This window comes from Electrophorus electricus, chromosome 18, assembly GCF_041902795.1.
Source record: "Electrophorus electricus isolate QZ-2024a chromosome 18, ASM4190279v1, whole genome shotgun sequence".
Lineage (NCBI taxonomy): Eukaryota > Metazoa > Chordata > Actinopteri > Gymnotiformes > Gymnotidae > Electrophorus > Electrophorus electricus.
This window is the reverse complement of record NC_137514.1, coordinates 3,329,003-3,355,453: the sequence shown is the minus strand read 5'-3', so window position 1 is coordinate 3,355,453 and position 26,451 is coordinate 3,329,003. Positions and strand designations below refer to the sequence as shown.

The 26,451-nt window shown below is 38.2% G+C and overlaps 1 long non-coding RNA gene and 1 pseudogene across 2 annotated transcripts in view; one reads left to right on the top strand and one right to left on the bottom strand.

Moving 5' to 3' along the window:
* Positions 1-529: 529 nt before the first annotated feature.
* Positions 530-2,945, bottom strand: LOC145651958 (uncharacterized). Its single transcript, XR_014118137.1, has 3 exons — positions 2,760-2,945; positions 1,353-1,574; positions 530-988 (listed from the first exon to the last, which is right to left on the bottom strand). It is a non-coding gene; the product is annotated as an uncharacterized LOC145651958 (long non-coding RNA).
* Positions 2,946-10,904: 7,959 nt separating this feature from the next.
* LOC113589841 (hemicentin-1-like) overlaps positions 10,905-26,451 on the top strand; it is a 222,667-nt pseudogene continuing 207,120 nt past the window's right edge. Inside the window, exons 1-4 of the transcript XR_014118317.1 lie at positions 10,905-10,962; positions 11,532-11,876; positions 12,239-12,481; positions 12,941-13,201. The product of XR_014118317.1 is annotated as a hemicentin-1-like (transcript). The remainder of the gene's footprint in view (positions 10,963-11,531; positions 11,877-12,238; positions 12,482-12,940; positions 13,202-26,451) is intronic.

Below are 26,451 nucleotides of genomic sequence, written 5' to 3'. Positions count from 1 at the left end.
GCTGGTAGCTTTAGCGTGATTCATTCAAACGTATAACAGGTGTCGGTCTGCGTCGTTTTTCATCATACTCATCTGTCCTAATACGGGATACTGCGCATGTGCACAACGCTATTAATACCCTTGCGATTAGCGGCACGCTGAGTACGTGCCTTTTAACCTTTTTTTTTTTTTTTTTGCCTTACGCTTACCATTGCTTTTTTCTTATAATTAGTGTAGTATTATCATTTGTATTTTGTAACGTGTTGTATTTTAATGTTAATTCTGAGTTCGTCAAGCACATTGTTTAAACAAGTGTTTCTACAAGAAAATATGAAATGCGAATTAAAATACCCAAGTGGTCCATTGTCGTCTCTGCTTTTGTATTATGGCTATTGTATTATGTAACGTTTAATTGTGTTTTTAGTGTTCCGTCAAATATGATCTATAAACCCATCTAAGTGTTATTGTTTTCCTCAGTGTTCAGAAATTGTGCAAGGCGAATCCAAAGCGCCAAAAGTGCTGTCATAGCACGTCTAGCCGACGTCGGCACGATGTGTACGGTTTGCGTCTGGGAAACGTAATACAGAGTTCGTTTGCTAATTGGGAAGACATCTTACCAACGTCGTTTTTGGATCAAGTGACATGTCCAGCCAACCTTATACAAATACTCTTCCCACACTCTGAGCACTGATAGGGCTTCTCTCTGTGCGAATGCGGTGGTGTTGCCGTAGATCATCCTGTCTACTAAAACTCTTTCCACACTTCTTTTCCGACACTTTCTGTGATTGTCCTTGAGGTGTGTTGGTGTGGACAGTAACAGGATGTTTGTGGAGTACTGAAGCGTTATTTAGGTGCCAGATTCTCATATTTAATTTCCCCTGATTTCAGCAGTCTGACATAGTCCTCATGATGGCATCTCCTGATGTGTTGGTGGAGTTAAATTTGAGCTGTTTGGGAACGTGGACACACATACAGCATAAGAAGACTTGCAAATGGATATCATTCATTCCTAGAGAGAAAAAAGGCATTATAAATTCAGTGTGAGATGCAACATAATTATGATAAATAACTATGGGTGGCTGTACATCATGTAAACAGTATTAATACTTAAAGCAAAATAATATCATCATTAACTAATTAAGCAAAATTTGACTTTCAATGCACCTTATCTGGGTGACCCATGAACTACACAACTTTTCTGGGTTAAACACCACAAACTTTCATCTTGCGTGTGTTATTTTAACAAGGAGGAATGTTGACCTAAATCAGGTGTGTCACTGTAGGGCAAACACTGACCTGGTACATTTTAGTTTAAAAACTAAAGTAAGATTAAATATTAATTGAGAGAAATTAAAGAGGTGTTTGAACTTAACCTTGTGCAGAGCACTATTTGAGCTATATGTAGCCAGACATGATGTCGACATCTTTGGCGTACTTGTCTCCGTACCACATCAGGAGATCCTGTCCTGCTTTGATGGGTAGACAGCCAAGGTAGAGAATGCCCCCATGATACTGTAAGGCCAACAAATTCTGCTTTTCATCATTATGAGCAGTTTATATACCTAAAAACAGAAACAGACAGGCACACACGCATACTGAGAGAGAGAGAGAGAGAGAGAGAGAGAGAGAGAGAGAGAAGGATGAATAACTGGCAGTTTTTTAATCAAATAATAGACTATAAAATTCATTATTCATCACATATGGCCAACAACCCATGAGCTGCAGATTCAGTGCTGCATTCTCCACCTCATCCAATTAGAGTGAGTCGCTCTCTTAGCATCTATGTACTTATTACACTGATTGCAAAAACAAAATTAAATTTAAAGGGGCTATATAAGAAATCATACGGTGTTCAATGTGAATACTGTTCTACAAAAGGACTCAACATTTAAAGTAAACTGTAGGTCTGTTGCCCCAGAGAACTGTACTGAAATACAGTTACTAAAATGTGTTTGTAAAAATATAATAGAGCACTTGTGGCACTTGAAGGAAGCTGAGAAACAGGAGTTTTGTTGACAAATAATATGTATTGTATGGGACCAAAGAACTGAAAACAAACAATAAAAATGCTCATTTTTGTTTCTATAAAATATATTGATATTTTTCAAATGAGCTTCTGAATGACTTGAATGTTCCAACTGGAACAGTTTGACACTTTCTAAACTCTCCCAAGCCAGCAACAGGAATACTGGTCTTCTGAATCTTCAGCCCGGATGGAAGTGTTTGTCTGGTTCGATTTTTGACCCCCACAGAAACAGGGGTATCTGGGATAATGAGAGGGGAATGTAAACCTCACACAGCACTCATCAGTGTCTGGAAGGACAGGAGACAAGAAAGGAAAGAAATTATAACCAGTATGATACTGAATGTGTGTGGCTGGGTGGTGGTAGCTCAATGGTTAATTTAGTTGACTAATAATCAGACGTTTGCCAGTTCAATCTTGTACTGTTGGGCCCCTGAGCAAGACCCTCAGTTGTATTGTCATAATTGTATGTTGTTTTGGATAAAAGCATCAGCTAAATGCTGTAAATGTGTGGGAATGTGAGTGAGTTTCAAGTCAGTTCCATGAGATTTATTTGTCAATACTCTGCACGTTTCCCTTTATCTTTGCTGTCAGTTCGGTGTCATTGGGGTCTAGCGATACAAGTTCACATTTAACCTCCTACTGCACACACGCCCTCTAGCATACTGAAATAAAACACTCAATAGCATCGAATGTACTTAATACAGTCCATGTATCCACATGAAATTTCCTGTAACTAATATAAATACCTGCTTACCGAATTTCAGCAACCTACGTGCAACCGTTCGCCAGAAATCCCACGCTGAGTACGCGGTGTTGTGGGGGGTTTGGTAAATTTCCACAACGGCATTTGTCCTTTTTTAAATGGCCTTTTAAAACATGCTTCCGGTATAAGATCGTTTCAAATTTTGTCTTAGAAAATACAATTAACATCTGCGTGACATGTCTAAACAGCAATGAATCTCTTCTTAAGCAATTCATTAATTATCCCGCTAGAGGGTGATAGAGTGTTTTCTTGAACGGGAATATTTCATTGCCATGGCCCTGACTACGCATGCTGCCCAACTGCACCCTGCTCATATTAAGTCTTAAAACCGGACCAGTCAGATGAAGAGTAGGGATAACGGCAGATTTATTTTAATTTTTTAAGTGAAAAATAATTTGTATTTATTTGCGATTGTCAAGTGTGTTATACTGCTTATCTACCAGTATGGCTCAGTGCTCAGTGTAACTAGACGAACAGAAGGGGGCGCTGATTCCAAAAACTTAAAATCATGCATTACATCTTGAAAACTAAGTTCAGTCTTCACAGTGTAAAATGTTGAAATAAAATCGAATATAAAAAACCATGTAGTGGTCAGAGCTAAGTTATGTGTACAGTTATGTCTGTAGAGGTTAATTCTCTATCATCGCCTTCTTGCTGATGTGGTAAATACATATTTTTAAAGATATTTGTCTTTAGTTTAAAGTAAGTTTTAGCCAGAAAGGGCATGCATACCCTCTCAACGGCGGGATCTTGCAGATAAATGTGTTAACCACATCTAGCTTTTCACTTCTGTGCTGCCTCTGTTCTCATCATTTGATATTTGAACATGGTGATCAGTCTCATTATAGAACAGTAAGACTCTTTCTTTAGTTCAGATATGTTTTAATGCAGCATGAATAGAGATTAACAGAATAGAAATGAACAGAACAGAGATTAAGAGAAGAGAGATTAAAAGAATAGAGATTTACAGGTGATTTCTTAGAATTTGATTATGTCTAATCATGAACTAATTTGGAGTGTCAGTATAAAATTACCATTGACAATTCTGTGTATTCTAGTCTCAGGCATAAACTTCATCTAGGCCCATACAGTGGTGTTCTTTACTTCTCAATGATGAACTGCTGTTTATTTAAACATTTTCATCTTTAAAATGGGATGGTGAAAGTGTGTTTTTTTTTTTTTTGGGTTAAAATACATGACTGTACCTTGTTACTTCATCCTTGTTTTATGTAAAAGTGCACGTAGACCAAGGTCAATTCAGTATTCCAGTGCTATTGTAAGGAAAAATTCCATATTTTCCTTAACTTGTCCTGCTGATCTCACCGTCTGCCTCGCCTGGTCTGGTTGTCCTTCCTCACGGCCCTGGGGCATGTTTCTCAGAATGAGTGACACTGGACGAGTAAAAGCAAATAAATGAATCTGTTAAACCTTTATAGCTGGATTTGGTGTGATCAGAAAATAATAAAGGACAAATAATTTGTCAATGTTACAACAGAATTACAAATAATATTATTCACAGTCTACTATGCATTGTCTACCTTTATTCTACTAGAAAGCAAAAGCTTCCAAACTACTGGTTAATTTCTGATCACTTGGCTTCCTCTGTTCGCACATAAGTATGATGGCTTTAAAATTAGACCAGCTCATGTCACACATGTCAGCAGCTGCCAAACACTTTGCAAAGTCTGTGTATCACTGTGCAACATAATCAGAGTTACAAGATACATTTAATTAGACACAAACATATTTAAGGATGTTTTCTTAAATGTTATTACATTCATATTTTACTCTTGTGTGGCTGAGCAGTAAAAATCTTTAAAGAGGTGATTTGTGCTTTAACCCTTGTGTTGTCTTAAAGGTCAAAAATGACCCAAGACCACATTTAACTGTAGAGAAAACCCCCTTAATGATATTTTTTCAACATGACATTTAAATTTCCATGAAAGCTGTACACCTCCAGGGTACAAAGATTGTCTTAGGGTCATTTTTGATCAGCCAGTTATAAAATAATTTACATTCCACAAAAACAACAAAATCACACACACACACACACACACACACACACACACACACACACACACACACACACACACACACACACACACACACACACACACACACAATGAGAAATTGAAATGATCTACTACTGATAGAACTCTAAAAACTACAACTTTCTTGTGCATGTGCATGTCCCCTCTATGACCCCACAAATCTCTCAAGTTCAAAGACTAAATAAAATCAAATTCAGATGAAATAAACTACATTTCAGACCAAATAAACATTTCTTGAAAGCATTGTGTACTAAAGGGGAATGCAGTGAAAAGCTATAAAAGGTGCAGCAGGTGACAGTAACCCCAGTTCTCTCTTTGCTGAAGACATGAGTGCACGCTTCAGTGCCCAACAGGTCATAGATCTGATTTTTTAAGATGTCCAGGAATAACAAGAGATCAATGATTTAGAAGAGGTATTTGAAGAAGAAGATGGGGAGGAATACAACCCGGAGCACGATGAATCATCTTCAGATGAAGAAGAAATCCCCCAAGCTAACAGAGAGACATTTTTGTTAAAAAATGGCAAAATAACATGGTCCCTGTTACCATATGACATACATGGCAGGGAGGCAACTCAAAAGTCATAAGGATGACCCCAGAGCCCATAAGATACACAGTTGCTCATGGCCATGACATCACTTCAGCATTCCCTGCATGTATATCACACCAGTCATCGAAAAAATCATCCTGGAAATGACAAATTTGGAAGGTTTCTGTATATATGGGGACATCTGGAAAATAATGTATGTTATTGACCTGCGAGCCTACATAGGGCTGCTAATTTTAGCAGGTGGTTTTTAGGTCACGAGGTGAGGTCTCTGGGACGCAGAGAGTAGAAGGGCAATTTTCTGTGCCACAATGCCACTGAAAGTGTTTCACACTTTTTCATGAATACTAGGAGAAAAATGGGAGATTGATATGTTGTAGTTGAATTTCTCACTGTAGGGTGCATAAGAAAATATCACTACGTTGCCAAGAAATGTTGATGACTGTAATTGTTTCCTTTCAATACAATGCATTAAAAACTACTTTCTGCACATTTCCGCTACTTTCTGAAGCTATAGAATTGCCATCTCTTAATAAAATGTTAATGTTTACACCTATGCAGAACCTTAAGCAAAAAGGATGATAATACATCTCTACTTTAGTGTACAAAAAATAATATAACAGGTGTGCTGTAATAAAAATGAAAAATACAATCTTTCTGCAATGTGAAAAGAGAAAACTCAAATATTCATAGACAGACTTGCATGAAGGTTGTTTTTTCAAGCAAAGTAGATTGGGGGTTTAAAACTCAATTCAGCTATTTTATTTTAGGGGTTTAGTAAAGGTGGGTCATTTTTGACCCTTAGGACACGAGGTGTATACATAATATTAAGACAACACGAGGGTTAAAGGAACTGAGGCTGCAGATGTTCTGCTGCTTCTGTGTCTCCTTAGTGGACAGAGACTTGGTAGGGCTAAAAGCCACAGAAGAGTCAAATACACTTTACAGAAGGAGCAGTAAACATTCATTGAGAGCTCAGTGACCCTGGGACTGAACCTTTACTGTTCCTTAATCAACATGTACTTCATTTGACCTTTACTGTTCCTTAAACAAAGTGTACTTAATTTCAGTAGAGCCCTGATAATCCTCACTCAAACTATCATTACCTGCCACCTCTGTACTTTAACAATCCACTTCAGGCAGTTAAAAACATAAACATGTGTTCAACCCAGCAATGCAGTTCAGGGAATCCTTAATTCATGTATGTCTCATATATAAGTGTCCATGTCCAGTGTGAGGCTATTTAATGTGAAAATGTTACTTTCCGATGCAAGAAAAAATGAAATTAACTACCTGGATAGTTTTTTCTAGAGTAACCGTCCCTGTATGTATTTTGTATATTGTCTCTTGGATGTATATCTGCTTGTGGTCTGCTTCTCCAGTGTTGACCATTGCCTGAACTGCTTTCTCTCTGAAATCATCTGTATAGTAATTTTTGCTCTGTACTAGTTTTGACCTTTTGTCTGTTTTCCATTTATGCAGTGGATTTCCCATATTGTCAGTAAACCTATTTTTGTTAAACTCATCTACACACGTCTGATTAGTCATGTTGCCTTAAATTGATCTTTATCCTAGCAATGGTTTCTACACGTGATTTTAAACCACGGTGCTTTATATCTGGCTGTGTGAGTGCATTCTTTTAAAGTAAGACAAATTATCAACCTACTGGTCTACAACTGCTGTTACCTGATACATGTACAGAAGATGTATAGAGAAACAGCTCTAAATCTACTTTTATTCCACTATTCAGTTGTCTGCCACACTGTTCTTATAATGAAAGTCTTCATTTTATGGTTGTGGACATCACCTTATTGAAAAGCAAATATAAATATCTTTATGTGCATTGAAATAATATGAACTGAAAAAAATATTGCCAACTAAAGGCAAATATGAATATTATGTTCTTCTGTAAAAACACAGGCTCCTCTAATGATGTCACTAATAATTAATTTTCTGTCTCTGATCTTTCTGCACATGATTCCAGCACATACAGTTACATCACTGCAACTACACAACTTCATATGTATTATTGAACAAACTCATTTAATCAGTGGTGGTGTAATATACTTTAGCACAAATGTGAACTTTGTTCTGACGAAAAGGCCCCATGTTTCCTGTGCACAGTCACTCATTTCTGCTAACCCCTCCGCCACACTGCTACAAGTCTAACAGAGCTCTTCTCACTTTGTGGTTTAGCACAGAATCAACTCAGTGTTCTGCAGTAGCTGCTGGAGTTAGAGAGGAGAGAAGTGAAGCTGTAAGATAACTCCCACTCTCTTATGGGGCCCAAACTCTGCTAATGACCTCTTTCATACATCATATGTTTCAGAAGCTTTTGTGAGTGATTTGAAAGTGAATTATAACCAGCAGACAACATGTTCCTTAAAGGAATCCATGGAATTTATGAACAGCACTTATGCATAGCCAACATGTCTTTGACTGAAAGAGGAATTCTGCATCATACAGTTAAGATTGTACTATTTAAAGGCACTAATGACTCAGGCAGGGACCAGTTATGTAGATAAACAGTTTAAAACTAATAGAGCAAAGAAAAGTTTGTAATTCTTTCCATAATGTTATTTTCATCTTTCGTTTATTGATTTGGTTTGATCACACACACACGCATACACACACACACATACACACACACACACACACACACACACACACACACACACACACACACACACACAGTGCAGTGATAGTAATCAATGAAAGAAATGTTTTCTTCATGAATGTGCAGCCATGGCAGTTGCTGCACATGAAGATTGAGGCCCTGAAACACAAGAATAACACCCACAGAGTACTGTGTGTGTGTATGCATGTGTGTGTGTTTCTTTGTGCATGCGTGTGTGAGTCTGTGTGTGTTTGTGTGGGTGTATATACATGTTTTTAGGTGTGTGTGTGTGTGGGTGTGTGTGCGCATGCATTTGTTGAAAAAGGAGAGAACAGTGCAGTATAAGAGGAAGAGAATTTAAATACACTAAAAATAACATAATTAAATACACCACAGACAGTTCACAAGTTTATTTTCCTCTGTTCCCACAGTGCTGATGAGACTTGGTACAGTGAGGTAAGAAGAGCTCTTTATTAACAGACATTTGATTGTTAAATTTCCCTGTAGTCTGTGCTTTTAGTACATAGTTAAAGGTCAAGAGAACATTACCACTCTTCATGAACTCTCATTGTAGAGGACTTGGAGTTGGTTTTGTATTTCAGTGGTGTTATGTTTGTGTGGTGTGTTCGTGGTCCTGATGGAGAGAGTGTGTGAGTGAAAGGAATGAAAAAAACAAGCAAAAAATGTGCCAAGACTGTGTGTCAGGGAAGAGTGAATGTGAGAAGAGTGTGTGAGTGAGTGACAGAGAGGAGTGTTAATTAGGACAGTCCAGGAGTTATTATGATAGTCCAATTTCAGGAAACCAGCAGTCTGACCCATCTGTGAATTAGTAATGAAAAATTTACATTAGGAACAAAGATAAAGAAACCAGGAACAAGAAAATAATGTGATGACAAAGAAAGACTTACAAAGGGCTAACAAGAAATTGGTGTGGAACATCACTGCTCCCTCTGTACAGAACACTCAACCAATGATGAACACCCTGCGTTAGCCACAGACTATGCTTTGAAACACCAGCCACTCTTACTCCAGCTACTATATATTTACACACACACACACACACACACACACACACACACACACACACACACACACACACACACACACACACACACACAATTATATATATATATATATAACACACACTGATTTGAATTTGTTCAAATTATGTCTTGCATATGTTTCTATACATGGTCTCTGCCACTTGGTCAGGTCTCTTAATATTTGCTTTCCCTGCAGGAATCTGGTGCTCCTGCTACTCTCAGAGACTCCTTTGTACAGTCTGCATCTTGTGTGGTGTAATGCACCCCTGTTACAATTAACATAATGCTTAGTTCTTGTATTTTTACTACCATGATCAGTGACGCAGTACTGTTCTTCAGTCCTGCCTTTTCCAGACATTGGTAAGATTGTCTTGTCAGCCACTTCTGCTACCTGTCAATGTTAAATTCCATGTAGGGAATCCTGCCATGACACCTCCACTGTTTCCACGGTAACTATGTCCCCCTTCTTACTGGGGCATGCCCTCATCAGCCCATCCTTGGGATCCAGTGTTTGGATGTAGTCATGGATATTTTGTGTCACATCCTGGACAGTGGTGTTGAGCCTTCTGTCTGGTGTACAGTCTTTGGTTGTTAGATCTTGGGTGGTAATGAAGAAGATTTTGGTGAGTGGTTTGGTAGACTATAGAGTTTTCTCTCCCTTCTCTTTCAAGTTCCTTGTCTAGTCAGATTGCCCTGCATTGATATGATCTCTGGTGCTAAGAGTCCTGGGTCAAGGCAACTCCTCCATTACATTGCTGATTTTTTCATGGGAAAAAATCTGCAATACACTGAGTGTGATTTAGCTAATTACGATCAATGTGTTTGCTCACCTTTAAGTTTTGAGATTTAGAATTTATATTATGAATTCAACACACAGTGCTTGTAAGTTCCAACATTATTTTTCAAACCCTTTGTGACCTTTTGAAGAAAGTAGTGAGGCATGAGTGAAAAGTAACAAAATGTACATTTAATGAAGTAACTAACAGACAAAGCAGGAGTTAACTGAAGGGAACATGGAACATAAATCAAAAAGATTTCAAAAGGGCAAAAGGATAAAATATTCCTTGTGGTTTGCTAGATTTTTACTTGGAATAGAGAAGGTCAGTGTGAAACATTGACTGGAGATGCCTGTGGGCTTAAAGAAAGAGAGTGAAACAAGGTGCATATATGTGTGATGATCAGTCAGTGGGTAATTGGAAACGTGGAAGTGACTGAGTGGTCCGATTAGTTGAAGAACAGGTGATTGACAGATTGGAGGTGTCTGATTGGCTGGGTGTCAAAGAGTGGTTATGAGTAGAAGATTGTGTATGTGTGTGTGTGTGTTTGGCTGGGTGACACCATTCTTCATATCTTTTGGGTGGGATGAGAATAGATCTCCTAGAACAGACCTGAACAACAAGCTCTCACTACATACAGTTTGGCCACTTCAGTCTTCTACACTGCTTAGGACATAACAAAACTGTTATTAATACAATATGTATCTGATATATGACTGTGTAAATACATTTGTATGTAATGCTGAGATGAGGTGTTAAAATAGTTGAATTTGGTTTTATTTTGTTAAAGTTGGTAGAATGGTTATGTGTTTTTTACTCTTATCACAATTACTTTCAAATTGTTCATTTATAGTCAGGACAAGGATTCTTCTAAATCCTTTTGTGATTTGATTTAGAGTGAATAACCCTCAAGAAATAAAACTGAATTGAAATGACAACATATATTTACTGCTGTTGCTGCCAAGAGCCAAACCTCCTCAGTAATACAGTTGTGTCATCAGATTAGTCTGACTGATATTTGAAACATTGTAAACAGAAGCAGAAATGTGATGAACTCAGCTGTGTTGTGTGCTCTTGTGTGTCTGTGCAGGTTTATTTAATGATGTCACTCAGAACTCCTCTTCTAACTCTCACTCTCATCACTCTGTTCATGTCTCTGGGTAAGACTGCAGTTTTCATCAAAATTGTATTTTTCTTTGTAAAATTTCCAAAACTGTTGAAACCTGCACAAATTTTAAGACAATTCTCATATCTAGTATAAAGATTTTCTGACACAGTGTTCCCATTTAATCAAGTTAATTTACATTGGTTACCAAAGCCTCCCACATCCCCCACACCACTGCTACAGAGCTTGCTGAGTGCTTTGTGGTTTTTCTCAAGTTTAGGGCTGTCTTAGATTAAAAGCACACTGTGGTAAGATTAAAATTCACAACACCTCTATAACTACAAAATGCAGATATATGTTTGTTTGTTTTTCTCTTTACTCAACCTCATATATTATGTGACTGAGCATTAAGTTGTTCAGCGTCACTAGTGTCCACTTCTCCCAAGCTCCTCCCCCACCCTGCTACAAGCTCTTCTCACTTTGTGGTTTAGATCAGAATCAACTCAGAGTTCTGCAGTAGCTGCTGGAGTTAGAGAGGAGAGAAGTGAAGCTGTAAGATAACTCCCACTCTCTTATGGGGCCCAGACTCCTCTAATGACCTCTTTCATGCATCATATGTTTCAGGGGTTGATGGAACAGAATGGAGTGTGAAGTACAAACAAACTAAAATATGTGCTTTAAAGGGGTCCACAGTGTTTATCAATGGCACTTACACAAAGCCAGCAGAGCTGGAAGTGAAAGAGCAATTTTGGGTCACAGAGGATTTCAATGCAAAGGAGAACAAGCCTGTATATTGCAGACCAACTAATGACTCAGGAGGGGTGCAGTGTTATGTAGATAAACAGCAACACTTCTCCCTCAAACTGATTAATGTAACGAAGGAGGATGAACATGACTATCGCTTCAGAATCATAACAAATGTAGCCAAACAAAAATGGCTGGGAGATCCTGTTAAGATCAGTGTCACAGGTGGGTTAAATCTTTAATTCCCCATTTTCTAACTATGATGCATAGTGTGATTTACCCAGAGAAATTTGAGTCTTGCAGTTCATTAATGCCTATTTTTAACTATGATGCACATTCTCACTTCATGTAAAGGCGTTTGAGTTTAATTAAGCTGATTATTGAGAGTTGTTAAACTGATTAAGGGTTACTCTGATATATTAGTTGTACTATACAATTTGTTTCTCTTATTTTTTAACAAATTCAAGACAGTTTCATGACAGCAGAATAATTTTCTTAATTGTTTGAAGTTTTCTGGATGAATTAAAGGCTGTCTAATGCTGATGGACTTCCATTCGTTTGGTTTGAGGATTATCTCATTGTCTTAGAGCTCCTTGTGAACACTCTTCTTGAAGTAATAGAGAGAGAAGCAGCAGTTCTGACGTGTACAACCACCTGCAGTCTGACTGACAGTCCAACATTCATCTGGTACAAAAATGGACGTCGTTTATTCTCCAATACAAACCCACTCCACCTGCGGCCAGTCAGCAGTGAGGATGCAGGCAGTTATATGTGTGCTGTAAGAGGATATGAACATCTCCCCTCTCCTGCTCAAACTCTCACTGTCAGATGTGAGTTTACAATGTTGGTTTCATTATATGATTATCTGATTATTGCTAAGTTCATTTCATTGCCAATTTCAGTTCATTTCTCAGTTAAAATGTAAAAAATACAATGAGGTAGTAAAGTCTTATTAGAATTATATATATATATATATATATTCTTTACTTTGAGTACATGAGACATTTCATTACTATGAAATGCATTATCCACATGTTGTTATTGTCTGATTTAAGTTGAATACATTAGTAATGGTGGGACAACTATACAACATCTCCCAAATCAGCTCTTAGAACAGTAGAGGATAGAAGTCCATTAATGAACCTGGATATAAACACTACGCAGCTGTAACTCTACATGTCTTTGCACCACTGATTGATGCAGAACATGCCTGTAGTCTCCTTGATCCTCCTTTCAGACAGAAGATGCCATATTCATTTCTTCACATTCTCTCATTTTGTGGGTATTAGATCCTCCAAAGAATGTCTTGGTGTCCATCAGTCCCTCTGGTGAAATAGTGGAGGGTAGTTCAGTGACTCTGACCTGCAGCAGTGATGCCAACCCACCTGTGTAGAACTATAACTGGTTTAAAGAAGGAGGAACCTCACCTGTGGGATCTGGAGAGACTTACAACATCACCATCAGCTCCAATAGCAGCGCCTGGTACTACTGTGTAGCTCAGAATGAACACGGGATGCTGAAATCAGCTTTAATAAATGCCACTTTAAAGGGTGAGACAGACAGACAGTTGTTTCATTTTTCATTCATCAGTTCATTAACGTATTCATTTGCTAATCACATTATGAAAGCCCTATATTGTGTGTAGGAACAATAGTGTGCATATGTCTGTTTATCTCAGCAGGTCACTTCTACATTTTGCCTGTAGCTCTTGGAGTCGGCCTCTGTGGGATTGTATTTCCTCTCTCAATAGTTTTATTTATGAAGAGAGAAAGTTTAAGAAGGTAAAGTGAAAGATGTTAATATAAATTACATGAATAAATGATAACTTTATAGTACCTTATTTCAGTTCCTTTCCAAAAGCACTTTATTAATATGGGAAATCTTGAAAATATGACTAATATCATAAATACAATATGATGAATACTAATGTTTATTCTCTGTTTTCTGTTAGGATGAACACTGACATTTGGGGTTTTTTGAGCTCAGAGGCAAGAGGCAAAAAAGAAATACAGATGAAACTGATTATGGGGTGAGCAATCACAGAAATCCAGATATATTTGTCAATAAGGAGTCTTAAACCTGCTAAACAGTTCATAGAATTCATGTCATGACAAATCAGAGCCTTTAAATGACAGTGTCAGTCTTAGTTCTGTATATTTAGCATTTCTTTATGTCAGAGTAAGAGCTCTATCTGAGATGCAGACTGTCAACAGCAAAATGACATTAGTGGAAAAACTCCAGTGGAACCTTAACCATAAAGCTATTCAGTGTTTATCATTAAACTGCACATCATTAACTATGTGCTTCACAGAACGCCGGCCTCAACCCCCGTCATACCTGTAACACTTCCATATCCAGCTCTCCTGTTTATGAGAATACTACAGTGAGTTCATCATATCAGTTACATCACCGTTATAGAACTCAGTTAGAACTCTAGAATCTTGATAGCACTTTAGAATATTTTTTGAGATGGGATGTGTAAAGCTCTTGTCATTTTTACTGAATACTGGATGAATACTACGATACACAGCTTTCTTACATTACCATAACTATGTAGAATCCACAGGAATAGATTATTAAATTTAGATATGCCAAAACAAGCAGGGTTTTATGTTTTCTTTTCTTTCAATTTGTTAAGCCATATGAAGATGTGTGTGTGTGTGTTTGTGTGTTTTGTTATTCCAAATGTCCTTGTGATCTGATATTCTTTACTGTGTTTCCTTTTATAGGACTTAAGGAAACATCACTAAGAGAATCATCACTGAGAAATTAAATTTCAGCTGTATCCCAATGCAGTCAAAAGAGTGCGAGATATAGAGGGGAAGAGAGATGGATGATCACATGTAGAGTACACAAGTAGAGTTACCTTCAACAGAAAAGCTTTTCAGTGATTATTGCAAATAAATGTTGCAGCCTTTCTTTTTTTTTTTTTTTGTACTGATGGAAAATAAACTTGGTCTTATTCTGAAAATATAAATAATTAATAAATCTAAATCATTTATTATTTGTTAATTAAATTTTTATCTAGTCCATTAATTTTAATCCAGTTAAAATACTTGAATGCAGTTTCCTCAAAAGCATCATAATGTTTATATCTTGTTCAGTACGTGTACTCAGGGATTCTCACTCTAGCAATCTGGACTACAATGAAAATAGAACAAAATAATGTAAGATGAGCTCAAACCCAGATGATGACACCGACAGCCTACTGGGTGAGCAACCACGCCGAGCGTGGGAAAAGGGATAACCAAGGACACCACAGGAAGGATGCCAGCCCCGATGCCCTGGGGAAAATCAAACTAAAACTTCCCAAACAAAACCAGAAAACAGGGAGGAGCTGTAATGGCTAAGGGGAGGCTTAGGAGAGAGACAGATTTGAAGGGGAAAACTGGAGAAGGGAGGAGACATAAAAACATAGACACCCAGAAGTGAGGTGTCACACAAGGGCTCACAGACCTCAATACCCAGAACTTGGCTCAGAACTTTGGCAAAGACCCAGCACTGGGTCACTGGCCTTATATAGACCTAGCCCAGCTTTTGGGTGTTAAGCCTAATTAGTGGTGTGCCTGACTCGAGACCTCCCTCTGGTGGTCGGAGGAGGCCTCGGCCTGGCACCGACCCTTACAAAACAACAAAAACTCCATAATGTAGGGACACCACCAGCACCTATAAGACTGACACAAAAATCAATTACTTTAAACTCTTTATCATGGACTTATTGGCTAATAGCTGTTGTTGAACATCATGGCACTAAAATATATGATGGCTTAATGAAAGACACTCTGACCTGCTAGTTAAATTAAAAACAGGAAGCATTGGAAAAAGAATCTGACTTGCATATTTACCCTTGCAAAAAATCAAACAAGCAAAAAAACAGGGTTCCATTGGCTCAGGTCTTTCAACACTGGGACAAAATATGAGGGTCTCGTCTGGAGCATCCATTAGTTTTGTGGAGTTAATGGGCTGCACATCTCCTTCCCACAAAACCTTCCCTCAGTGTGTTACACGTGTCACTGACTTTGGAATACACTTTCACCATCAATTTGTGATCATTTCCAACTGACAATTTAATCTTCTGGGTTGTGACATAATGTCTAAATTAGACATCACCCATTATAACGGATGTTTTTAATATAATAAATATAATTCCAGACAGACACACACACACACACTCTTCACCATGGTTGATCTTTGCTCTGCCTTCTTTAGCATCTCTGTGCAGAAAGACACAGCCCATTTTTGCTTTTATATTCAGAAATAAACAATTATCCTGCACTAGGTTGGACTCGGACTACGTTGATGGGGCATCCAAACCTGTGGGATTCCTATTGGAAACTTGTGGTACCAGGTCTTCCTGTGTGCTCACACTCTGTGGCTGTTGCTGCTGCTGCTGAGAAAATACCACTCATCAGGTCACCAAGGTGTTAAACACATCATCCACACAACATGACAGCTCAGAGGTGTAGCATCTGTGAAACATTTTGACATGAACTAGTAGTGTGACTGTTAAACACTCTTCTCTGCAGGGCTCTTCAGCCTTCATGCTGCATCAATCTCTGTTTCTCCTGAATTCATCTTGGACACTGGAGGAACACAATGGTTTGCTCTTATTCAAGCATGTAATCTGTTCAAGGATAAGCCTCTCATTATTTATAATCTTATTGGTCATTATTTGTGAACATTACACTTTGCTTCCACACAAAGAGAAAATGAAAATATTTTCACTGTAATTGCTAATCCCCATTTGACAGAGGCAGAACACAGCTCATAACATGCAGACCTCAGATGAATCAGATCAAATGCAGACCTCAGCTGAATCAGATCAAATGCAGACCTCAGTTCAGTCAGCAAATATAATTTGATGTCACTTGCAAGAAAGATGGGTTACATCCATGTGGGTTAAAGAATGTAAAACAGTAAGCAGGTAATTACAAAACCATTTCTCTAGGTGGCAGTGTAAGATAAGCATGGGTAATTTTACTGCATATGTATAAAGTATGAGTACTGGCCAAGGTTCTGAAAATAGCAGCTCTAGGGTACGGGAGCTTATTTGAGTTCAAGAGTTCTGCATCAAATATAACTGGCATCCACTTAATACCACAATGAAAAAATTAAGTGCCCCTGAGCAAGGCACTTAATCCTCAATTGCTTGAATTGTGGTCTGTCACAAATGTAAGATGTGAACCCGAACAGCATACAGGTAGACACTCAGCACCCCCTGCACTTCACAATCCAGTTTTGATGCTTTCAGGAGGTTGTGTGGGAAATTGTGAGGATATGCCTCCTCTTATATCTTAGCTGATGTAATCTGCATTTCTCTGTACAGTTAGAAGGCTCCTCTAATGTAATACTCCCATGTCATGCTTCCCCTATGCTAGCATAGCAATACCCTTGGCAACCTGCCTCATGTCTTTGTTTTGACTTCGAGGTTTAGTTTCTTGTTTCGGTTTTCTCCGCCCCTTATTAGTTTCAGGTGTTTCTTATTATCCTCTTGCTAGCCTGTGTATTTAAGGCCTGTGTTGGCCATGTTTCATTGCTGGTCATTGAGTTCCTCTATGATATCTTGTCTGGTTGTTGTAATCATAATATACAATATTTTGGTCTGCATTCTCTGGTCAGTGTTTCCCACTTATATCTCTGTGCTGTGTTTGTTATTGTATTCCAGATCTGTTCTACTCAGTTGTTCATTTCTGGACTGTAATTCTGATATACATCTCTAACACTCAGTATAAATCTCTATTCAGCATTTGCATCTGCGCTCTATTGCTCTGCTTTAACGTTTCGACTGTAAAGGTGAGCACTCCATCTTAATATTCCTCTTTCTAAAATCAAAGTATAAAGTTTGCTGTGTAGCTGCTTATAACTTTGATTTGGCTTGTTCCAATTCTTATGCATTTGTGATTTGCAGACCACCATATATATATATATATATATATATATATATATATATATATATATATATATATATATACTTAGTTTCTAATAAAGTGATTCTCAATCTGATACTTCATAAACTTGGTTTTCATGAGAATACCCAGCAGTGGTTTCATCCATGTCATCCATTGAAATGATCTGGACTAAAAAACTTTGCCAAATTAACAGTAACTTTAATAGTAACATTAAAGCAATTTATTCAAGAATTCCTAATCAATGGTGATGTAACATACTTCTAGCTCAAACTCGAACTTGTTTCTGATGATCACATACTACATTTTCTGTGTACAGAGTCACTAATTTCTGCTAATTCTGAAGCCCCTACCCCACCCTGCTACAAGGCTTATGGTGCTCCTCCCACTTTGGGGTTTAACTCAGAAGAGAGGAGAGAAGTGAAGCTATAAGATAACCCCCACTCAATTATGTGGCTCAGACTCCTCTAATGACCTCTTTCATGCATCATATGTGTGTTTCAGGAGTTTTTGGAGTAAAATGGAGTGTGAAGTACAACCAAACTGAAATATGTGATTTATAGGGGTCTATAGTGTCTTTGAATGGCACTTATACAAAACACCAAAACACCTTGAAGTGAAAGAGGAATTTGGGATCACAGAGATAGGATAGAAGTGTTGTTTATCTCAGACTGAGTAATGTACCAGAGGAGGATGAATGTAACTACTACTTCTGATTCAGGACAAATGTACCCAAAGAAAAATGGCTGGGAGATCCTGTCAAGGTCACAGGTGGGTTAAATCCATTATTCCCCATTTTCTCACTGTGATGCACGGTGTCATTTTGGCCAGAGGAATTTGAGTGTTGAAGCTCATTTATGACTATGTTGGGCCGTAATATTATACTCAAAGTCACAGGTGAGATGATCATTTTCTAACTGTGATGCACATTTGCACTAAAGGGGTTTGAGGGTAATTAAGCTGATTAATGAGTTGTTAAAGCTAATTTTGGGCTATGCTCATATATTCTTTGTACTACACAATTTGGTTTTAGTAAATGCCAAAACAGTTCCAAATTAAAGTAAACAAATGAAAGGTGACCGCAATATCCTGTTATTTTTTTGCCTGATATCTTCCTCCATGATTTAAAGGATCTTTTTATTGTTCTAGCTCTCCATTAGTATCTCATTGTACAAGAGCTCCATGTGAACACTCCTTCTGAAGTGACAGAGAGACAACATTCATACAACATTCATCTGGTACAAAAATGGACGTCCTTTATTCTCCAATACAAACCCACTCCACCTGCAGCCAGTCAGCAGTGAGGATGCAGGCAGTTATATGTGTGCTGTAAGAGGATATGAACATCTCCCCTCTCCTGCTCAAACTCTCACTGTCAGTTGTGAGTTTACATTGTTTGATTATATACTATAAACTATTACTAAATGAATTTCACAGTTAAAATGTAAAACACACAATGAAACACGAAAGAGTCACTAAATCTTCAACATGTATAGATGTCAGACCCTTGCTGGTACACAGGCAGCCCTTACAGGCCACACACATACATACACACACACACACATATACATATATATATATATATATATATATATATATATTCACATATATAGAATATCTACATTTCTTTTCCTCAGTTTGGACAGAGCACTCTCAACCATTTCACTGCGAGTTATACTGTGTATGACTATGTATGTGACGAATAAACCAAACTTGAACTTGAAACTTGAATACACTATACCTGTAAGGAATGGCTGCACTCCTGGCGTCCCTGTCCTGGCACGGGGTGCAGTGCAAGCAAGTGCAGGCTGGGAGCAGTTTGTTCAGTTTTGTAGCCATGACAAAAAGAAGCTCTGTTCTACGTTGTGTGGGGAAATCTCCTTTGTATGATCTCATTTCACAGAGGACTGCTTTAAAAATCATGCACAGTTTGATGCTGTATGCTACTGTCAGAGTTTCCAGATAGTTAGCTGCATAACATGGGTTGATAGATTACCTTCCTCATTTCTTTGCAGTAGACATTTTCACTTGAGTTGACATTGTGGTGAAAGTGCACTAAATAAAAATTAAAAATGTAAAGTTTAGTCAGTCAGTAGACAGTCAGTTGTGATTGCAGTGAAATGATGGTTGTAACATCACATTTGAAATATAAAAGAGTGCCAAAGTAAAACAAAAACTTACCACTCTGAAACATCCTGCTCCAGGCTAGCTGGCAAAGCTGGATCAAGCCTACCAACTTGTTCTTCCTGATTTTTAGGATTGGGCTCTGGCTCAAACTCATATGGCAGAACCAGCAACATTGGAAAAATACTGGTGTTTACATCTGTGGTGTTTTGAAGCATTGAAGCATGTAAATCTGTTCTAGGAGGCCCAAAAATAAAATTAGGAACACTGAAATATGAGCATGATAGGCGGCCCTTAAAATTAATTTGATGAGGAGAATGAATGTGCTATCACCAGACACCTGGCATTTTACATCGAAGGCAGGAGAATCAACCTGGTCTCAGTTACAAATAAAGGAGAAATAAGTTGTTATACAGATTTATACATGATTCACAAGAGCTTATAGGTTGCATGTATGTTCTTTCATGTGTCTGCAGAACTTTGTCACAGCATTAGCACAGTGTGGAGATAAACTCATGGATCACTACTCTACCAGAAGAGAAAATCATAGGTGGGAAGAACTCCAACACAGCAGTTCAGCTGAAACATTAACATCTTGATGTGAAACCCTTCAATGATTATTGAGGGGAAAAATAATAATCAGTTGCAGATCAATAGCACAGTGATATGTGTGTGCTGTAATAACAGTCAAGCTCTTTCATTCCCTGTCCTCTGGTGAACATGATTCTCAGATTTGGTGTCCTCGTTTCGGATTCTGGGCCTACTGTTTGGGATTGTTTTTGTCATTGCTGTCATTATGTACTTTATGGCTTCCTCCCAAATGCAAGGTCAGTGTCTGAGGTGTATGAGTCCTCTCAGAGACATTTATTTGCCACATAAGGTTTTTACCCCATACTACAATTTCAGTGGGTGAGTGAGCAAAGAGACAAGCGTTGGGTTATTATTAAGTCCGTGGCCAGTCCATTTAATTTAATTTAACCTTAGGATGTTTATCTTATACCTAAAAGGACAGTGGGTTTATGGGTTTCACTGTGAGGGGGAAACCAATTGATACCTTTCCTTCGGGTGGATGGAGACAGGGATATATGACCTCATATAGCATGACTACAGGCTCCAAGTCTCTGACTGCTTCTCCTCTGAGAGGCTGTTTACACACTGCCTTAACATTTGCTTTTGGTGATTGGATTATATCTGGATTTCATTTTGTCACATGAAAAACCAGGTGTAAACACCCCCAGGATGCAGGTTGAAGGGGATTACAATCAGATCACTCAAAACACTCAAAAAAACCCCCACTAAAACAATTTAGAGGTGGTCAGAGACAACGTTTCACCTCATTTAACACTATTGCCAACAGAGTGTATTTTCATTGTCTGCAAACAGTTAAGAGAAACTGAAATGCATCTGCTGGCTTCTCTCTTGTACCCAAAAATACCTCAGGACAGTAGTGGCACAGAACACTGGAGAAATTTAAAGCAATTTTCTCTTCTTCTGATACAAATTATTCATTGGCTGCTTTAAATACTACTTACAATATTTTGATAGCATATAAATACATTAGTGGTAGAAGGTGATAAACTATGGTTACAGTAGGAAGTATGTTTGTTTAAGGGTCCAGCCTGCACGTCTGCCTACCAGCAGGGGACCTAGGCTGTGTGTGCTAGAAGAGCAGGAACTCTTAGCCCTGGGAACTCCACTTCCCAGGATCCTTTTGACTAATCAGTGCTGACTGTGCACACCTGCTAGGCTCTGCATTTAAGCACACATTAGCAGTAGCTGAGCATTACACCTTTGTATAAAGGTGACAGGTACAGTGCATTAAACAGCTGAAAGAAAGGGTTCTGTTGAGGTTCAGCTGAATCTCAACCTCATTGTTTTGAGCCCCTCTTGGGGAAAACTTAGGTTTCACCTAAACACCTTCACTTTTGTTTTAGTTTTGGTTTCACCATTCACTCCAGTTCACTCCAACCCTCCACTCACTGGCTTCCCCCAGCAGACATTCTGCACTTGGGTCCACCCCCCTGCCCGCTTCATGTAGTTGTGCTTTCTATGGGATAGAGTAAAATCCAATCTCATCTGATCACACTAGGGACACATTTTAGTGAAGAGCATAAATGGAATCCAGCCAAAGTATATCCAGATTCAATCTGGACATTAAACACATGGAAGGTATAAACAAGTCCTGAGTGTTTTGGTTTTTAGACACTTTACTACATAGATTATCCAGAATGTCATGCCTGCAAAAGAACATGAAGTGCTCATTGACCATACCACAAATAATCAAAACAATCAGAGATTGTCTTCTAAATAATATATTTCAGTTACCTCACTTTGACTTGAATTTAGCTGCAGAACGTATCATGATTCTTTCATTCTTTTATGATTTGATTCTGGATCTTTGACATTCTATTTTGTCTCCAAATGGGGTGACTGCTACTGATAACCAACTACTACTAGTTTCTTTTTGTCTCTGTCTTTGCCTCTCTCTCTCTCTCTCTTAGAGCTTAAAACATCACATGAGCTCAAGCTCGTCAGGAAACACCATCCTTGGGAGGCAGGTGTTTGAAGACAGTTTCTCCTTTTTACCTGTGACAAAAGACTGCAAGAACCAGAGAGGCATGGTCTCAGGGAGGAAGGTTAAAGTTACAGATACACCAGGGCTTTTGGAACGTATATCCACAAATTGTTACACTGAAGATCATGTATTCCTGCTGGTGGTCAGGTTGAGCAGCATAACAGAGGACGACAGAGACAGTGCAGATATCTAAAACTGTATTATGCATAGTCAGACAAAAGCCATTATATGTTAAAACCGCTTGCCATAACACCCTGAACTTTGAACATTTTGGTGGCTTTGGCAGGTGAAAGTTTAAGACACTGGAATCATCATCATGTACATTGTTGATCATGGTCAAACTTATTGCAATATATGCTGAGTTGTATATGTCTTTGCCCATTAAAGATATCCTCCACAACCTTCCTAATCTTTATTAAATGTGAACACTGCATTCAGTTATGAAAAGAGGATACATTAATGTAATCATGTTGAGACATCGTTGTGCAGTTTCTTTTTAAAAGGTGTGATTGGGTCCAGACGTGATGAACAGAGTGATGAGAGTGAGAAAGGAGGAGTTCAGAGTGACATTAAACAAACCTGCGCAGACACACAACAGCAAATACAGAAAGGTTCATCATATTTCTGCTTCTGTTTAACTAACTGGTAAACATTTTTTCATACTTTAGTCATACTAATCTTGTCAGTCATGGATGAAAAAATAATATTTCATTTGCCTGTTATTTATTTATTTTTTTACCTTGGTGTAATTTTACTTTAACTGCAGATAAATATTTTTTAAGCAATATTACAAATGTTTTTCAGACCTGTGTGTACAAATATTAAAAGAAAAAGAGGTGCAAGGACCTACTGTAACAAATACATAAATTATTTTGAAAAGTTATTATTTAACATTTCTAAAAACTTTGACAATTTTAGTTATATAAATCAAATAAATATATCAATACATATTGGGCTGTATTACCATATGAGGTCTTTCCACACTGTTAGAGCTGATCTTCCTTTTTGTGAACACATGGGCACTACGTCATGCAGACAACACCCAAGCAGATGACAGTCATAGGTTTTCTAAGACAGGTCTGATAATCCAACCATCACCACTCTTGTGTCTGAGATCTTTGGTCAAGTAAAACTGCAGCCCTTACTTCTCATCATATTAAATTATGATTACAGTGACATCTCTGCATAATTCTCATTATTCTCACAGAAATATGTCAGTTTATATGTTTGCACTCTGAGTTCTGTTACGACTCTGTCTAGGTGGTGAGGTTGCAACAGCACTGGAAAAGATTGGTAGCAGGATGGTAGGTGGAATGATTTAACACTGGACTAAACTGGTAGACGAGGTGAAATTTTGTGTATTTAAATGGTGAACAAAGACACTATATATATATATATATATATATATATATATATATATATATATATATATATATATATTAAATAACTTCAGGAGTGGTTATTTGCCAACATAACAAACAAAACCCACACTACCAAAAGAAACACCACAACTAACTACACTTTACAGGACAAAAATAAAATACAATCCTATACTAACTCCCTGACAATAACAGACAATAACCCCAAACCCAAACCAACAGGTACCACTCCCTACAATCAGAAACTATACATAAACATACACAAAAACCTTTCATCTATCACAGGGATCACAATCATAAACAAAACACAGGGAATACTAACATCCAGAGCTACACATACACAAGCTATGTGTATATCAAGACAAGGGAAGCACAGCACAGCAAAGATTTCAAACTCACAATTCATACAGCGAAACACTAATGCAAAAATGAGCTTGGTCAATTCACCATCTTCTTGCAGCAGGGTCCTTAGATAAGCCACAGCAAACCCAGCAATCACTCAATGAGGGGTGGGGTCAGTAATGACGTGCACAGACAGCCCCAAATCCCAAACTGGACCAGGAGCGCACTGCAGCACTCCAGGAGTGTAACGCCCCCCCCTTACGTGTGAGACCTGTGGGGGAAAAAAAAAACAAAAAAACAGCATACCTTAAATTCTCAACAATGTGTCAGCAATCACATTCTCTAAACCTTTTTTTATGAACTATCTTGAGAGGAAATCCCTGTATAATCATTGACCATCGCATGAGTCACTGGTTAGAGTTACACATCTGGTTCAAAAACACCAAAGGATTATGATCAGTATAAACAGTGATTAGATCTGAACTACCATCAAGTTAAACTTCAAAGTGTTGCAGAGCAAAAAGGAGCACGAGGGCTTCATTCTCAGTTGTACTTTAAGCTAACTGATGTTTTTCAAACTTCTTTGAAAAGTAACAAACAGGGTGGTCAATACCAGCTGAGTCCTCCATACCCGCAGCTAGCATATACTTCGAGTTAAAAAAGCTTTGTAAAATCTGGAGCAAGGAGTACAGGTGAACTACACAGAAAACTTTTCACAGAGTCAAAAGCATTTTGGCAATTTGGAGTCCATACAAGAGAAGTGTTTTTGCATAAAAGTGAAGTCAAAGGTAAGACAACATCTGAAAAGTTTTTACAAAAGCAACGGTAGTAGCCAGCCATCCCCAAAAACCGATGTAGGTCCCGTTTTGTCCGAGGAACCGGAAAAGCTTTGATGGCTTGTACCTTAGCATCCAAGGGACGCACCTGTCCATGACCCACCATTTTTCCAAGGTAGCTAACCACGCTTTTCCCAAATTCACACTTTTCCAAATTTAACACTAATGAAGCATCTCGCAACTTAGAGAATACAGTCTCCAGTGTCCTCAAATGCTGTTCCCATGTATCTGAATATACAACAAGGTCATCGAGATAAGCTTCACAACTCAATACACCTTTCAAAATGAAAGGAAGGTAGCAGGGATATTACACAATCCAAAAGGCATAACTGTGTATTGCAGAAAGGTGTCCGGTGTAGCAAAAGCAGAGATCTCTGATGCACGATCAGTAAGAGGGACCAGCCAATGACCTTTAAGTAAATCTAATTTGCTTACAAACATTGGAGAACCTACTCTATCTACACAATCTTCCATTCTGGGGAGAGGGAATGAATCTGGTACCGTAATGGCGTTTACTTTCCTTTAGTCCATGCAAAAATGAAAAGTACCATCAGGCTTTGTTACTAACAGACATGGTGAGCACCAGGAACTACTACTCGGCTTTGCAAGATTATTTGCCAACAAATATTCAGTCTCTTTATCAGAAACAATCGTTAATGAGAGCTCACACGATAGGGATGTACATCAATATCATGCTCTAAAACCGATGCACGGGTAGGTACATCAACAAAAAGAAAAGCGTACCGGTCACTCAATGTGAAAAGATCACACTGAGCCATTAAATATAAATATGATAACTTAGTAGACAATTGTTTCAATGCTTCTGAATTTGGTAATCTGGCAGTAGGAATGCTGTTTCTATCAAAACTAAGACCATCTTGTTCTGGGGTGTAATCTAACATTACAGTGGTTGAATTGGGAGAGGGAGAAGAATGAGCTACAGTAGCAGTGACAGTAACCGTCAACTCAGCATTACGATCAACATATGGCTTTAGCATATTTATGTGGCAAACAGGAGATTTACATCTTCGATCAGGGGTACTCACAGCATAATTTGTGGGTGTTAGTTTCTGTTGAACGACATGGACCAGAAAAACATGTCCGAAGAGTTGAACCAGGCATGGCTACAAGCACTAACACTTTATCACCCATCTCGAATGATCGACTGACTGCAGCACGGTCATATTTACCTTTCATAGATTCTTGAGCCGAGTCTAAATTGTGTCTAGCTTTGATATGGGTGGCATTTAACCATTCACAAGTTGTAGTCACAAACTTATCCACAGATAATGAAGGGCTAGTTGTATCAGGAGTTAACCACTTCTCATATAACAGTTTGAGAGGACCACGGGCTTCACAACCAAAAACTAGGGTATTTCGACTAAACCCCAAAGACTCTTGAACTGTATCACGTATTGCAAACAGCAACAAGGGAACACCTTCGTCCCAGTCTTTACCTACTTCCAAACAATAAGAGTGGAGCATATTCTTGAACGTCTCAAACTAGTCTTTGGAAATGGTCCTACACAATCAATCAAGAGACTCTCGAAATGTTCACCTGTTACTGGAATGGGACACAAGGGAGCAGGAGGTATGGCTTGATTTTCTTTTCTAACAAGCTGACATGTATTACATGAT